Consider the following 17,616-nt stretch of genomic DNA (forward strand, 5'->3'; position numbering starts at 1 on the left):
GGTGATTCCCACTTCTGACACCCCAAGCATGATGGCTGCCAGTGTCAGCAAATGCCACAGAATGTGAGGCAAACTTAGGAAGGCAAGAGAAAGGTCCTCAAAGCCTTAATCCCACCCTATTCTTCCAGATCCAGCCCAAACATCTCCCTCAATATCTCAGGGCAACAGATCTGATTGCTTCTGCTTTTCACCATGATGGATTAGTCTAAAGGTCAACACGCTTTTCCCAGAAAGGCCCCATTGGTGCAGATTTTCAACTTTGCAAGCCACGTGGCCTCTGTGTCAAACACTTCATTCTGCTACTTTAGCACAAAAAGCAACCACAGACAATATATAGGTGAGACACTATCACTGTATTCCAATTAAAGTTGTTTCACAGACACTAACTTTTGTGTTTCCTATAGTTTTTTTAAAATCTTTACTTCATTTATTTATTTATTTATTTATTTATTATAGTTTCAATTATTTTTTTTTAATTTTTTAAATTAACATATAATGTTTATTAGCCCCAAGGGTACAGATCTGTGAATCACCACATTTACATACTTCATAGCACTCACCATAGCACACAACCTATAGTTTTTAACAGACTACATTTTGAGCATTTTAGGTTAACAGAAACATTGAACAAAAGGTATGGAGATTTCCCTATGCCCCCAGTCCTCCCAATGTGCCCAGCCTCCCTTATTTTCAATACCCTCCCCTCAAAAAGATTCCCCCCACCCCAGAGCGTACATTTATTCAAAGCAATGAAGTTATATTGACGTATCAGATCACCCACTATCCATAATACACGTAAGAATTCACTGTTGGTGTTGTTTTGTGGTTTGTGCAGACGTATAATGACACGCATCTATTATAGTACCATACAGAGGATTTTCACTGCCCTCAAAATCCTCTGCGCTCTGCTGAGTCATTTTTCTTCCTTTCAACCCCTGGAAACCGTGGGTCTCTTTACGGTCTCCTCAGTTTTGCCTCTTCCCCGCATGACACAGAGTTGGAATCATACAAGATGTACCTTTCTTTTAGATTGGCTTCTCTCACTTAATAATAGACACTTAAGGATGTCCATATCTTTCTATGACTTGAAATCTAATTTTTCTTTCTTTCTTTTTTTTTTTTTTTTTTTAGTGCTGAATGATATTTCATTGTCTGGATGGTCTAGTTCTAGTTTATCCATTCACTTGCTGAAGGGCATCTCAGTTGCTTCCGAGTTTTGTCAGTTATGAATGATGCTGCTGTACCCATTCATCTGCAGGCTCTTCTGTGGACATCAGTGTTTTGTTGTGTTTTTTAACTTAATTTAATTTTTTATTTCTTTCTTTTCAGCATAACAGAATTCATCGTTTATGCACCACAGCCAGTGCTCCATGCAATTCGTGCCCTTCATAATACCCACCACTTGGCTCCCCCAACCTCCCACCCCCTACCCCTTCAAAACCCTCAGATTGTTTTTCAGAGTCCATAGTCTCTCATGGTTCATCTCCCCTTCCAATTTCCCCCAACTCCCTTCTCCTCTCCATCTCCCCATGACCTCTGTGTTATTCCTTATGCTCCCCAATTAAGTGAAACCACATGATAATTGACTCTCTCTGCTTGACTTATTTCACTCAGCATAATCTCCTCCAGTCCCTTCCATGTTGCTACAAAAGTTGGGTATTCATCCTTTCTGATGGAGGCATCATACTCCATCGTGTATATGGACCACATCTTCCTTATCCATTCATCCGTTGAAGGGCATCTTGGTTCTTTCCACAGTTTGGCAACCGTGGCCATTGCTGCTATAAACATTGGGGTACAGATGGCCCTTCTTTTCACGACATCTGTTTCTTTGGGGTAAATGCCCAGTAGTGCAATGGCAGGGTCATAGGGAAGCTCTAATTTTAATTTCTTGAGGAATCTCCACACTGTTCTCCAAAGTGGCTGCACCAACTTGCATTCCCAACAACACATCCTCTCCAACACATGTTGTTTCCTGTCTTGCTAATTGTGGCCATTCTAACTGATGTTAAGGTGGTATCTCAATGTGGTTTTAATTTGAATCTCCCTGTTGGCTAGTGATGATGAACATTTTTTCATGTGTCTGAGAGCCATTTGTATGTCTTTGTTGGAGAAGTGTCTGTGCATGTCTTCTGCCCATTTTTTGACATGGACATCAGTTTTTGACTGATGTGGGTGCACACTAAGGAAGATACTGCCAGGACAGTATGGTAATAGTAGACTTTCATATAATTTTCACATGTCACAAAATGCAGTTTTTTCCCCAACTATTAAAGATATTTTTAAAATTATTCACAGGCCATGTACAAACTAGGTAGTTGGGTGAATATAGCCTGTGGGCTATAGTTTCTAGATCCTTGGTCTGGACCATGCTATTGTGTCAATATCTAAGTGTTGTTTTGTTGTTGTTGTTGTTGTTTTTCCTGGAAGTCTTTAAGCCTCTTTAGGATAGTAAGGGTTAGCTCACATTCATGTTCAGATCCCAAGCATGTATTACAGTGCCAGACATAATTATTAGTAGAAAGAATAAAATTTGGAACAAAAATCTGCATTCCCATCAGTGATAGCTACCCCCCAAATAACCTTGAATATCCACACACTTCTACAACAAAGTTGAGAAGAGATTTCTGCAACCATATACCAAAGGCATCGACAATGCACTGTAAATAGTTTAAAGGCATATTCAATATTGAATTTTAGACCCCTCACAGTGATAAATAAATTTCCTGAAACCTGTCTCAATAATGCATTAAAAATAGGGGTGCATCAAAAGATTGAGTAGCGATTGCCAAGCTGATGCTGTCTAGCCAATTCAAAGCGAGGTGGGGCTTCTTGTCCTACTTTGCCTTCTGTGTCACAGACTTGTTTGTGGAAATGCATATTAGTTTAGAAAGAAGCACTTTGGGTTCAGAGGCCTGATGCAAATTAATTAATTAATTCAGCCTACAGCAAAACATCTATATCAAAGGACTGCAGGAGTGCCGAAGCTGCCAATGTTTAAAACATGAGTTTCCATTTCATTTTATTTTTAGAGCATCGCTTTCAAGAATGTATTCAATGCCCTCATCCCCCAGGCTGATCTGCAGGTTGACTTTAGGATCTTGGTATTTAAGGGCCCAAGCCGAGAGAGGGGTCATGGTCTTCTGAGCCCTTCACAGGACGTTGAAAAAAACCCCTGAGAAGCCTTGTCCAGGGACGTGTGGTGATCAAAGGAAGACTTCCCGAGCCCTGTGTGTCCCTGATCTTTCCAACACCCCAACCTTGCGATTGGCTGCCCTTCAGACTTGAGCTTACCTGTCCTCCCCACCCATTGTGTCCTTCCTCATTTTCTACTTTACACAGAAGGACTTAAAACACTCATCAACACTCTGACTCACTCTAGTCACCCTTTCTGACTTTTGTTCCCATCTGATCACTGGCTTTTGATTGAAGACCCCACCCCGACTTATGCTCCAAGCCTGCAGACCACTGTCTTTACCCGAGCCCTGTGTCCTCCTTTGCCTGATAACCCATCCCCATGAAGACAGTCGTCTTGCCTTGATCTTCCCATTTCATGACAACTGAGTTTGGTTCTTGGACAATGGCCCATTGCATATGGCACTGCTAGTTCCCAGCATACTTTGTATACATTGGCTGTCCTCTTGGGTTTATGAAGGGGAGCCATTGCAGGGTCCTCCAACCCACACTCCTCCCATCCTTCAGAACTGGAATCTTTGTGGGCTGTGGATACCAAAGAACACTTCTCTGCTCCAGGCCTGTTATCTCCTCTCTGCCTGCCAACTGGGTCTGCATGTTCCTGGCCCTCCACTGTGGGGATGGTCTAACTCCGTGTCTTAACTGTCACTATATTCCTTGGTCAACAGCCAAAACCCAGACCTTACAGTCCCAAGCTGTGACGATGTTTACCTGTGATCAACTGGGGTCTGGGCTTTTGGATTTAGGGTACATGTTCACACCATCTATGTTTTATGAAAACATTGTCTCAGTTGGTGATGACTAGGTATAGTTGGTTGATTGGGTCTTCCAGATACTTAAGTCCTAACCTCTGGCATATGTCCTTTTTTAGAAGTAGGATTATTACAGAGGTAGTTAAGATGAAATCATACTGGGTCATGGTGGGTCCTTAGACCAGTGACTGGTGACTTCACAGGAGAAGTTAGAAGGAGGTATGGATACAGAAAACATCATGTGAAGACTGAAACAGAGGCTGAAGTGACACATCTGTAGGCAGAGAGCTTCAAATACTGGCAGCAGCCATCAGGATCTGGGAAGGAGGCCTGGAACCAACCCTTCCCACATCTTGCTTTGGTCACTTGTGACAGCTTCTGGAAGTGAGTACACTTGTGCAAAGGACCATGGTTCGGAGACATTACATGGGGTAGCTCTGGAGACAGAAAGATCATGTCATTACGTCTCAGTCCACTCAGCTGGAAAGGCTTGCTTCTGAGATGCCAAGCAATATGGTTGAAACCTCAAGTTTCTCCTCTTCACCAATCCTATAAATTTTTTTAAACAAATGGAGAAACTACTTGTATCTTTGCACAAGGAGTTATCACCTAGACTAATGGCTTTCAATATAAAATATATCAAATATATTTTCAAATATAGAGAGATCAGTATCTCTCCATACTGACATCTAAATCTTTGTCTCTAGGACATGCCTCTCACCAAGCTGGAGACACACATATCCAACTGCCTTTTAATAGCCAATATTTATACGCCTTGGCCATGTGCAGTGATTTTTGTGATTTAAATTGTTCACCTCTGCCTGGGGAGGAACATCCTATTTCACTTCTACTTGGCAGGTCAAGAACTAAGGACATAGACTAGTTAGGTTCTTGTCCAAGCTCCTACAGCAGTGAGAGAAGGTTCAAGAAATACATTTCATGAGAAGGTGACAATGCCCCATGGTCCATAGATCTACACCATAAAAGTGCTTTGTAGTATTAGCCTGTGGCGACTAACCAGCAAGGTCATGTCCTCACTTTGGCATGTGGGTGTGTGACTCAGCCACCCACTGCAGCCACCAGCAGCCTCTCTCTGCTTGGGAGGGAAGTGAAAGCTCTCTCTACATCCCAATTTTTGCACCTATGAGATGGGCATACCTTACCTATCCCATAATGCTGTAAGGAAGATGAACCACCTGTCAGGTATCCAGAGCGTCTTGAGCGTTATTACCGTTCATATCACTATCATCCTTGGGAAGGTAGTAGTGCAAATCCTAATCACACTTCCCGCGGAGTGGCTTTCTTAGCGTGGTGGTGCGTACAGTGAACGTACGTCATCTGTGGGAGACAAAAACACTCCAGGATTTAGTCTTGGTCCAGAATGATAATCGCAGAGCTTGGATTTGGACTGCAAGGAAGGCAGACACAACCCTGCTGGCTTGTTTAGTTATTGTCGATGGCTGTTTCCTTGTGGCAGGAGCAGGTTGGAGCAATCACAACAGAATTGCATGGCCCGTAAGGTCTGAAATATTTACAGTCTGATGCTTCACAGGGAATGTCTGTCAACCCTTCCTACAGGTTATCGTAGGTCCTGAGCATGATGTCTGCTGACTCCTACTTCAGATTATCGTATGTTCTGACCACGCAACCTTGATGCTTTTTAATCATTGTCTTTAGATGCGCAGCCCCCTGCCCCATAGTTGTTTGTGCTTGTCATTTATTGTTAGGTGCTCAGAATAGTCCAAAGATTTCCAGAACACCAGATAACAACAGGCAGATGGTGTATTATGGTTTGAGGTCCTGGAATGCTAATTTTGAAGCTCTGTTCCACACCCCTGAAAAATAAAGAGCAATCTCCTGGAGTCTGAGCAAGTAGAATCAGGGATCCCCCTGGCATCGGATACATTTCATGGCTTGGGAGAACTTGCAGCTTTGGTTCTATTGTCCTCTAACAAATGGAGTCTTGGCACAATACCAGGAAGACAGGACCTCCCATGCAAATGGAGCAGAAGATCCTTCCACACCACATAGTTCTGTCCATGTAGGCTAGGTGCTCCCCAAGAAATAGCTACAGGTCTACCTGCATATCGACCGCTCGCCTGAAGTGCACCTGTACATTTGAAAAGCACCCATGCTTTATAAATACCAATAATGCAAAACCAGGTATGCAGACAGGTATTGGGTCTATGAGCTAATGGCACCACACAGATCCATAGGAACAGACTCTCCTCCCGAGGGCTCATCCTCTGTTTCTGTTCAAGGAATGCCAATTTCTGGATGTTCACGGCAAATCCTTATCGCGGTAAATTATTACTGGGAGTTACACAAAAATGTCATTTGTTTCAAAGTGTTGTCCCACATTAAAAATTGTTCTTAGACCTGTGTAGAGTAGGTAGATTCAAACCAAATGTATTTAATCCTTTACTAGTGTCCACAAAGAAATGAAAATAAGGGATGTTCATGGAAGTTTGCGACCTTTTGCCAGCTGGTAATTACATAAAAGCCTAAGACTTAGTAGTAATGAACTCTGAGTGAAAGTTTTTCTCTTCATCGAAAGTAGTGACCGTGTCTGTATCAGCTAGTAATGTTCAGCTTCCAACACTGACTTGGACTTTGTTTTAAAGAAAGATCAGTTCTAGGGGCCTCTGGGTGGCTCAGATGGTTAAAGCCTCTGCCTTCGGCTCAGGTCATGATCCCGGGGTCCTGGGATTGAGCCCCACATGGGGCTCTCCCCTTGGCGGGGAGGCTGCTTCCTCCTCTCTCTCTCTGCCCACCTCTCTGCCTACTTGTGATCTCTCTCTGTCAAAAAAATAAATAAAATATTAAAAAAAAGAAAGATCAGTTCTGAAAATGATCAACAAGAAACAGAGAATCTTGGAGACAACTGGCTGTCATCCATCACGAACCATGAAAGCCAGCATTACATTTCTGGAAATCTGTCAGGACCTCGCATGAGGCAGACAGATACATCTTCTTGGCAATCACATTTCCTTTTGGTTGACATCCATGGTATAAATGGTGGTCTTCATTCCTTTAGTCCTGTATTTAGTACATAATGACTCCTTTATAGAAATGAATCACCTATGTTTTGACAAAATAAGAAATCAACATCTAGATCGTAATGCCCTTAACCAGCTTACACAGCCTTGAGGGAATCACATCATGAAAAAATCCGAATATTGCTGTCTAGACCAGTGCTGTCCACCACGACTTTCTATGCTGATGAGGTCACCTATATCTGTGCCTCCCAGTATCAAAGCCACTAACCGTGTTTATGAAGCTCTCCATAGGTGGCCAGTATATGGGAAGAACTGAGTTTTAAAGTGTTTTTTAAAACTGCGCTAGAGTTGAAATACAAAATTTCTTTAGTTTCAGGTGTACAACATAGTGATCCAATAAGTCTATATACATTATGCTATGCTCAAAACACCAATCGCTACTGTCCGTCACCATATACCATTGTAACACTATTTCTAATACCATAGCTTATATTCCCTAGGATGTGCCTTTTATCCCTATGACTTACTCACCCCATAACTGGAACCCTGTGCCTCTCACTCCCCTTCTCCTGCTTCATCCATCTCCCCATCTTCCATTCCTTTGGCAACCATCAGTTTGTCCTCCATATTTAAGGACCTGTGTCTGCTTTTTGGGGTTCATTTCTTTTGCTATTTTGGATTCCACATATAAGCAAAATCATATGGTATTTGTCTTCCTCTGACTGACTTTTGTCACTCAGCATAATACTCTCTTGATGTATTCATGTCGTCACAAATGGCAAGACTACATTCTTTTTTATGGCTAATATTCCATTGTATATAAACATACATGAGTTTTTCTGGTCCCTTCATCTGTCTTTGGACATGGAGGTTACTGCGTATCTGGGCTACGGTATCCAATGCTGCAATAAACAGAGAAGTCCATATATCTTTTTGAATTAGTGGTTTTATCTTCTCTGGGTCAACACTCAGTAGTGGAATTACTAGATCAAGTGGCGTATGTATCTTTAAATTTTTTTTTTTTTTTTTTTTTTTTTGAGGAGTCTCCATACTATTTTCTACAGTGGCTGCACCACCTTGCATTTCCACCAACAGGGCACGAGGGTTCCTTTTTCTCCACATCTTCGCCAATATTGTTATTTCTTTTCTTTTGGATACTCACCATTCTGACAGGTATAAGGTGAAATATTCGCTTCTGATTTGCATTGTCCCTGATGACAGTGATGTTGGGCAGCTTTCCGTTGGTCTGGCCGTCTGCATGTCTCTGGAGAAATGTCTGTTCAGGTCCTCTCCCCAGTTTTCATTGGATCACTTGTGGGGCTTTTGGTATTGAGTTAAGTTCTTTATATATTTTGGATACTAATCCCTTATTAGATATGTTATTTGCAAGTATCTTCTCCAGTTCCGTAGGTTGCCTTTTAGTTTTGTTGACGGTCTCCTTTGCTGTTTAAAAGCTTCCTGTCTTGACAAAGTCCCAATACTTTATTTTTGCTTCTGTTTCCCTTGCCTCAGGAGACATATTTACAAAAATGTCGCTAAGGTCAAGATCAAAGCGATTGCTACCTGTATTTTTTCCTAGGATTTCTATGGTTTTAGGTCTCACGTTTAGGTCTTTAATCTGTTTTGAGTTTACTTTTGTGTAGGGTGTAAGAAACTGGTCCAGTGTCACTCTTCTGCATGTGGCTGTCCAGTTTTCCCTACACCATTTGTTGAAGAGACTATCTCTCCCCTATTGTGTGTACTTGCCTCATTTGTCAGATGCGAATTGTCCTTATAATTGACACTATCTATCTATCTATACATGACACTATATATATATATATATATATACACATACACATACACACATGCATATATATATATATATATATATAAACTATATATAGATTTGTTTATATTCTGGAGTCTCTATTCCATTTCATCGATCTATATATCAATTTTTGGGCCACTACCATACTGTTTTGATGTCTACAGCTTTGTAGTACATCTTGAAATGTGGGATTGTGATACCTCCATTTCTCAAAGCTGTTTTGACTATTTAGTGTCTTTTAGATCCATAGAAATGTTAGAATTATTTGTTCTAGTTCTGCGAATAATGCTGTTGATATTTTGATAAGGATTACACTGAATCTGTCGATTGCTTTGGGTAGTATGACATTTTACCGATACTGATTCCTCTAATCCATGATCATGGAATATTTTTCCATTTGTTTGCGTCATCTTTGTCTTCTTTCATCGGTGTTTTGTAATTGTAGTCAATCCCAATTTTAGCTTAAATTGTCACATGTAGCTAGTGATGCTCTCCTAGAAACATGGCTCTCTTTACCAGATGGTATTAATCTGAATAATTAGGTGAAACTTAGATTATTTAAAACTGACATAATACTAAAAATCCAGAGTGATTTTTCTATATGCCAAGATATATGAGGTCCGTGATGGTTGCATTCTAAGCCATTCCTAAATTTGCACATTAGCCCACATGAATGTGAGAGCTCCCTTCCTTTGTGAGGTTCTAGACACAAGATTATCTCATGTGTAATGAAAGTGTCCACGAAAATATTATCATTGCTTTGTAACAATGTGAGGGAGGAATTTTTGGATTTTGCCTCTTGCTATAAATCTAGTCATATTCTGATTTTTAAGAGTTCAACTTTGGTTGGCTGAATAACACCCACTATCCCTGCCAATGTCCATGTCTAAATCTATGGAACCTTTGGATAAGTTATTTTTACATGGCCCTTATGGGCTAAATTGCTCCCCCTCCATTCATATGTTGAAGTCCTTACTCCTCCTCTCTCAGAACATGACTATATTAGGGGGTACCTGGGTAGTTCAGTTGGTTAAGCATCTGCCTTCAGCTCAGATCATGACCCCAGGATCCTGGGACAAAACCCTGCATCAGGCTCCCTGCTCAGCAGGGAGTCTGCTTCTCCCTCTACCTAATCCTCCTGCTTTTGCTCTCTCTCTCTCTGCCAAATAAATAAAATCTTCAAAAGAAAGAAAGAAAGAACATGACTATATTTAGAGAGGGGGTCTTTAAAGAGGGGATTCAAGTAAAATGAGGTCAGTGGGGTCTTTGGAAGAAGAATAGATGATGACACAGACATGCACAGAGGGATGCCCATGCGAGGACACAGAGAAGACAGAGTCTACACACCAAGGAAAGGCCGAGGGAGAAACCAGACCTGCCCACAGCTAGATCTCAGATTTCCAGCATCTAGAACAGGGAGTGAATACATTTCTCTTATTAGCACGCCCCTCAGCTTGTCCTGGATTGTTATGCATACTCTCATGCGGTGGGAAAGGAGCCTAGTAGATGAGGTTTAGCCTATGGATCTCGAGATGGTGAGATTATCCTGGATCGTGTGGGTGGGCTCAATCTAATAAGAACCATTCCTGATTGTCTTCAGGGAAACATGACACGAGAAGAGACAGGAGACAGTCAAAGCATGAGGAGGACTGGGTCAACGGGGACTGGCTTTGGAGGTGGAAGATGTGAGGTATGAGCCAAGGAATGTGGGGGTTGTCCAGAGCCAGAGAATAACTTGCAGCCAAGAGCCAGCAAGAAAAGGAGGAGCTCCGTGTTCCACAAGGACATGTATTTTGCCAAGAGCCTGGCTGAGCTCTCAATGAATTTCCCTGCAGAACCTCCAGATAGGAGACCACTGGGGCTAACACCTTGATTTCAGCCTTATCTGTGAAACAGAAACTGGGATTTGCATTGAGCCACTAAGAGTGGTGGTAATTTGTCACAGGACCCACAGAAAATAAACACACACCTGTACAATCATTATCACTTGATATTAGTAATACCTGGTATTCACAGTTTATGGAGCCCTTTAACTAATTAGAGAACTCTTGAGGGAAGCAAGATTCTCCTTTGGTGCTGAAATCATTGGTGTTTCCTCCAGGAAACTCATCCATAAACAGAGAGGTGACCAAAGGCCAACGTACTTAGAATGGTTTTGTGCAGCGGGAAGCACCTCTTCTGGGTAAAACACTACTTCTGTCAAGGACCCAATTTAAAACCACCTAGAGTAACTATGGAGAGAGCTCCCAGGTTTCCTTCTGAGGAAACCCATCCATGAACAGAAAGGTGACCGAAGGCCAACATACAGAGTAGATGCAAAGGTACTTAAAATGCTTTTGTGTGTCCATAAGCACCTCTTCTGGGTAAAATACTACTTTTGTCAAGGACCCGACTTAAAACCACCTAGAGTAACTACAGAGAGTTTCCAAAACCTGATTTACCAACACAGCCTTCATGGTGAAGTGAGTTATAAATCCCTTCAAGGTGTAAGACTCCAGTGGCAACATTCTTGTTCTCAGCATCGTCAGTATAAGTCATTGTTTTAGTTATAGCAAATTAGCTGCAACTCTGCAGACCACAGGTTGATTTTTATTCCCCCCTAGGGTCAACTTGTGGCTTTCTTGGGCATTCCTCTTCCCCTTGCTTAGGCTTAGCACACTAACATACCATAAATATTTAAATTTCATTGTGCTTTTTTTTTTTCTGCTATTGTTACCAACCAAATCATTTTTCCCTGAAGAAATGAGTTAAGCTTTTGGTTCACTATGAAACTGCTAAAGGTACAACATAATGATTATATGCGCTCTTCACGACCAACATTCAGCAGCACAATTTATTACCCACCTGCTACTTAATTTATTGTAATAACACTTCATTCTACCAGTATTGATTTAGTGCCTACCACATCTCAGGAACCTTTCAAAAGGCTGTGTGGAAATCATGGGAATAGACTTCTAGTGTAGCAGGGAATAAGCATGTATAAAGGGACCCTGCCTGCTCCACAGAAAACAAGTGGACAGCCCCCAAGATGGTGATGTTGCAGAGGACGAGGAGAATCTGCCCAGGAAAGACCAGCAAAGGTGTCCTTTGAAAAAATAGATGCATACTTACTCTTCAATAGGGATCTGGACATCCCCAGGACCATCCCAGGAGGAAGAACAGCCCTGGTGGAGAAAGGAGGAAAGGAAAATACTGGGAGGTATCCAAGAACCTATTGCACTGCCTGACATTTGATACAGCTGCTTCAGAGGTGGACAGTGGGGACATGTAGCCACTTTCTATATTTCTCCATGGACTCTTAAGAGAGGACCATGGATCTGTACTTATCCTCTTAATCTGAGGGTCTCACAGCTTAGCTTCTATCATTGACTTACCTCATCTCATCAGTTCTAGCTTGTGGTACCCTACCACTGATGGCTTGATTCTGGCTTTAGGGAGTCCCCGGATGTGATTTCATGTTACCTATCTCTGCAACTTACAAAAAAAATATCTCTTCAAGTGTCTTGCCCCCATTTATTCAGTCAAATGTGAATCTAGATTCTCCTGCAAAGGGACTCTATAGATAGAGTTAAGGTCTTATCAGTGGATCTTAAAATAGAATGTCTTGGACCATGCAGGTGAGCACAATATTATTGTGTGTCCTTAAAAGTAGGGGGGAAAAAAAAAAGCACTCAGGAAGCATGTGGGAGAGGGAGTCAAAAGAAGGATGAAATAGATTCAAAGCAGGAGGAGGACTTGACCCTACATGGGTGGCATCAGTGGACCCAAAGGCCAAGGAATAGGAGGGACAGACTGCAGAAGCTGACAAGCTTGTAAGGAAACTGGACCTCCGTCCTCCAACCTTATTCTTCCAACCATAGGAATGTGTCTGCAAATGATTTCTTTTCATGAGCTTCCGGATGAGAACACAGCCCTCTCTATGCATTTTATTCTCCTGAGACTCTCAAGGGGAGAACCAGCGGAGCCACGCGGTACCAAGAAATCTCATCTACGGAAATCTCCAGCTTCTACATGGGTGTCATATTAACTTTGTATTACTTTGTTACAGAGGTGTAGAGAAAGAATTCGCCATGGTTGGAGGTCCCTGATGACATTGAATGGAAGTGGTTTCACATCTCAACACAGCCCTGGGCTGAAAAATGCTCTGCAGAGCCAAACGTTTGACACTCGACCTCCTTTTGTAACATGAGGAATTTCAGAGGGGTTATAGCTCCCTGAACAGGATACTAGACTCATGCCTAAACTTGCCTTGTCTTTCCATGGCAAGACAACACCAAAAGAGCAGGAGCATCTCCACTTACTCAGCTCTAGGATAGTTCTTGGATCACCACCATAATATTGACAGGTGCAGATCGAGTGCCTGCTCAGTATGGAAAAATTAAGATATTGTGAGCAGCTCAATGGGGCTCAGAAGGATAGAAATGCAACCAGGACAAGACTAGGGATGTCCGTGGAGATAAAGAATGAGAACCTGAAGAAGGGCTTGCAGCCAGCGAGTGATTCAATAAAATATATGCTTCCCAAGAAATCCTTCGTGTGGCAGTGGAACATAGGATGACGTCTACCAGGCATCACTGAAGGCTCAAGACAATTTGGGAGTCATGCACTCCCTTCAGGTTGACTCTGTAGTGGCCTGCATTATTTCAAGGTGTCTGCACGGAAAAGGCAAGATTCAGAGATTTCACAAAACCCTGACCAATGAGAAAGGTTGCCCATAAAAGTCATTGGTGTACAGAGAGATTGAGGGGGTGGGTAATTCTTGGTGGTCGGATTAAGCATGGCTGGTTGGTTCCTTTTACTTTTGTGTGACTCGATCCAATTTCCTAAAGCAAAATCCTACAGCTAAAATGAAGAAGAGTACAATTACTGATGGCAAAAAATTGTGTTTTGTGAGATGGTCTGTGATCACATGTTTCATGGTCAAGGGATACATTGGTGAGAGACTAAATTAAGTATATTACATATGTGTATTATGTATATATATTATGTATATATGTATATATTATATATTACGTGTATATATGTATATTATGTATATATACATATATCTAAATGTAATTCATGTAGGTAGTTACATTTCATCTCTCAGCAACGTACCCTTTGGCCATATAGTACACAGAGACCTGGAATCTTAAAACCCGGTCAGCACAGAAGAAACGATTCATTTTAAAAACAAGAAAATGATTTGAGTTCCTCTGCACATAAATGGCAAATGAGCCCCTTAGAACAGTGTCCTTCAGGCTTGTTCCCAGGGACTCTTGTCTTACTCAAGTATTTCGCACGTCCTGCCAGCATTTGATTCAAATTTGTGAAAACCAATCTTGAAATTAGATTGCACCTGTCACCCATTATTCAAACTTCTAATTTCCACATTTGTTAAAAAAAAAAATCAGTTTTCATTGACTGATCTTACAAAGCCACCATTGTAAATTTAACCTAAAAAAAAGTGAATTCAGAAAATACCCCGTTTACTCTTTTATATTTGGAGCATAGGCAAATGGATTCATTTGGAATCTTGTGAAGAATCCGGGAAGACTCGCAGCATCCAAGGTACATGACTTTCCCAGGGCAGTAATGCTCCTGGTTCTTGTGTAGAGTCATTTGAGACCATAAACTGGAATGTTCAGCTCTGCTTGGGATAGTAGTTACACTGTGGATTGCCCTGAGTCCCCGCAGAGCACTGGGCATTTATGCCATGCCGTAAACATCTTTGATAAGCCTGGCAGGTTTAGTGCTTGCAGGTGTTAACACACTAAGTCACTGGCTGCAAAAAAAAAAAAAAAAAAAAAAAAAAGAAATAAAAATCAGGGACTGAGAATCGTCACCCATTTCTGCTTGCCGTGCTCCGCTGATGTTGTCTCAAAGCCTGCCTTCCACTGTTTTGTTTTCGGTATCTGCTTTATTGCAGTAAAATTCACAAAACATACATTGCACCCTTCAAAGTGTAAAATCGCATGGTTTTCAGAATATGTCTACAGCCTTGTGTGACTACCATCGCAACCATTGGTACACCAGGTTCATCGCCTCCTCCCAAAACACTCTGTCTCCCTCAATCCCCCCATGCACTCCAGACCCAGGGCAACGACTAATCTACTTTCTGTGTCTTTATGGATTTGCTTGTTCTGCACATTTCCTATAAATGCAGTCACACAGGACTATTATGGGCTTGCTTTCATTTAGAATCATGTTTCCAACAACAAGTGTTGGCGAGGATGTGGAGAAAACGGATGACTCTCGTGCTGCTGGTGGGAATGCAAACTGGTGCAGCCAGTCTGGAAAACAGTATGGAGGTTCCCCAGTACGTTAAAAGTACAAGTGCCACGTATTCCAATAATCCCACTACTGGGTATTTACCCAAGGAATATAATAAACGTGAGTTCAAAAGCTATGTGGACGCCGTATTTATTGCAATATTACTTACAACAGCCAAATTATGGAAGCATCTTAAGTGTGCATCGAAAGATGAACAGATAAGATACGGGGCATGCATGGGTAAAAGGGAAAAGAGAAGGAAGAGCTCACTTATTCGTTCGTTTTTATGGCCAGATACGACTCCATTGTATAGATACATGTATGATTTATTCATTTGTCCATGGGTGGACGTCCACCTTCAGCAGTGTATCTTGCACTGAGTTGAAATGTGTCCCTGCTGACACAGGTCAGCCATGCCTGGCCTTTGTGGCATGGTTCCCCGTCAGGCCTCCGAAAAGTCCAGAGGGATTTGGCAGTAGATGATGCGAAAGTTACCGTGAACTCTAGGTCAGCTTCCCATTATGAGCCTTCATCTCACTAAATGAAGGTAACGGCACAGCCATGGGAGGAAGGGAGTTCTCCGACCATGGGTGCTTAAAACCGAACCAGACCTCGAGTACGGAACTTGGTGAATGTTGTCGGCAGGAGATTGGGGGCGGAAAATGGGACAGAAAGGGAAAGCTGATAAGAGGCAGTGATGTTGAAAACAGTAACGTCAACCAGAGGTTGGAAACAGTACGGCTAAGCTTCTCACTTTAATTCCAATCAAGAAAATAACAATTAGTTCATAAGGTTCCCGTGACTCGAGTCTAGAGGTATTCTTGGCGGTTATGGCCGAAACAAAACAAACAAACAAACAAACAAATAAATGCCCTCAGAAAAGCCAGTCATAAATGAATGTAAACACCGTATTATCAGTCTGTCCCTCAGAGTCCTTAGCTGGATCGCCTGCCAATTCCCTCCACAAAGTTGCCATGGACAAATGTTCTGTTGAAAACCCCATCCTCTGCCCAAATCCATCCACGGAAAAATGGCATTTTTATTCCACCCGTAGTGAATCCGTATTTGCTCTGATGCAATTTTACCCCACTCCACTCCACGAACATCTTACGTCTCAGCAACTTCTAGAAAATCGCTTGACGCTTTTATCACGTGTGAACCTAAGTGCGTTGGCACATACAAATGGAAGTCGACCCAGATGCGTGATGGATTGCATAAAGCAGCCCTTTTAAGGTAATGCACCAAACCTGTGGATCCAAGTGCTGTTTGTCAGTATGACTTTCTGCCATTTTTGAAATTCCTTTGGTATAAATTGTTTCAGAAAGACAACGTATCCCATAGGGGGAAAAAATCAGTTTTTTTGCTTCAAAACTCTTAATTTTCACAAAGGCAATACATCACTGTTTGCCAAAATTAGTCATACTCAATCATGTGCATTCCATTTGCAAGCCCCATTCGTAACTTTGAGCTTTACCGACTTAACACACTTTTATGTGTTTTGTATTAACTCGCTCAGAGGCATAGAGGGAAACTGAGACACAAACCCAACTTGTCTGATGTTGCATGATGAGTCTTGAACTTGGGCCAGACGTTCCAGGCTTTATCATCCAAATCTCTTCCCATGCTTTCCCTGCTCTGTCATGCTGCCATTGTGGTGACCCACCATATTCACCGTGGCCCGCTCTGAGTAAATTTGGCTCTTTCCCAGAGACTTAAAAAAAAAAAAAAATCATCATCACTGAAGACAAAAATAATGAGCTGCTTCCTCTGAAAACAGTGACACATATGAAAATGTATAGACTGCATAGTGTAAAAAGTAAGCAAAATACAGTTTAGCTGTAGAAGGACAGCTTAGAGGTGTCCTTAAGAAGGTCTTTAGGAGGACGCCTACAGAAGGTGGTCACTAACTAGGCTTTTCTCCAGGTGCATTATAACTGTGTTTCATTCTCCCTCATACTTTTATTTTGAAAAGGTCAAAACAGCAACATTGTAACACTGGTACAATGAACGGTTACATACTTTCATTGAGATCTCTACTACTATTTACCTTTTTCCCACATCTGTTCTCTCTCTACTCTTGGGGCTGAGACAATGTCTCCAACATATACATAAATACATAAATACATAGGCATGTTTTTGAATACAAATGAAATACATACACACTGTGTGTGTGTATACACATTCTTCCGAATCCATTGAAAGTAACCCCATTAACTTAATTAGGAAGTTATTAGAAAGTTACCCCATTAACTTAATTAGTAAGTTATTTTCTAATAACTTGGTTACTAGAAAATAACTTACTAATCAGTAAGTAATCTTACGGATACGTAGTTTCGTGTGCATCTCCTAAGAACAAAGGCGTTCTCTCACATATCTGTAATACAGGGATCACATCTCAGATAATTAAGATAAAATAACATCTGGTGTTGTGTTCCATATTAAAATGGCCAACTTGTCACCAGACTTTGTATACGTATTATATATAATGAGATTACATCAATAATGCAATTACATCCATAAAGACTGTGTATCTGTGTAATCAGACTCTAGTTAATAGTCCTGCTTGGCATGTGCTTGTAATGTCTTTTCACCCTCTATCAATCTAAAA

This window comes from Mustela nivalis (genome assembly GCF_964662115.1).
Source record: "Mustela nivalis genome assembly, chromosome: Y".
NCBI classification, from domain to species: domain Eukaryota; kingdom Metazoa; phylum Chordata; class Mammalia; order Carnivora; family Mustelidae; genus Mustela; species Mustela nivalis.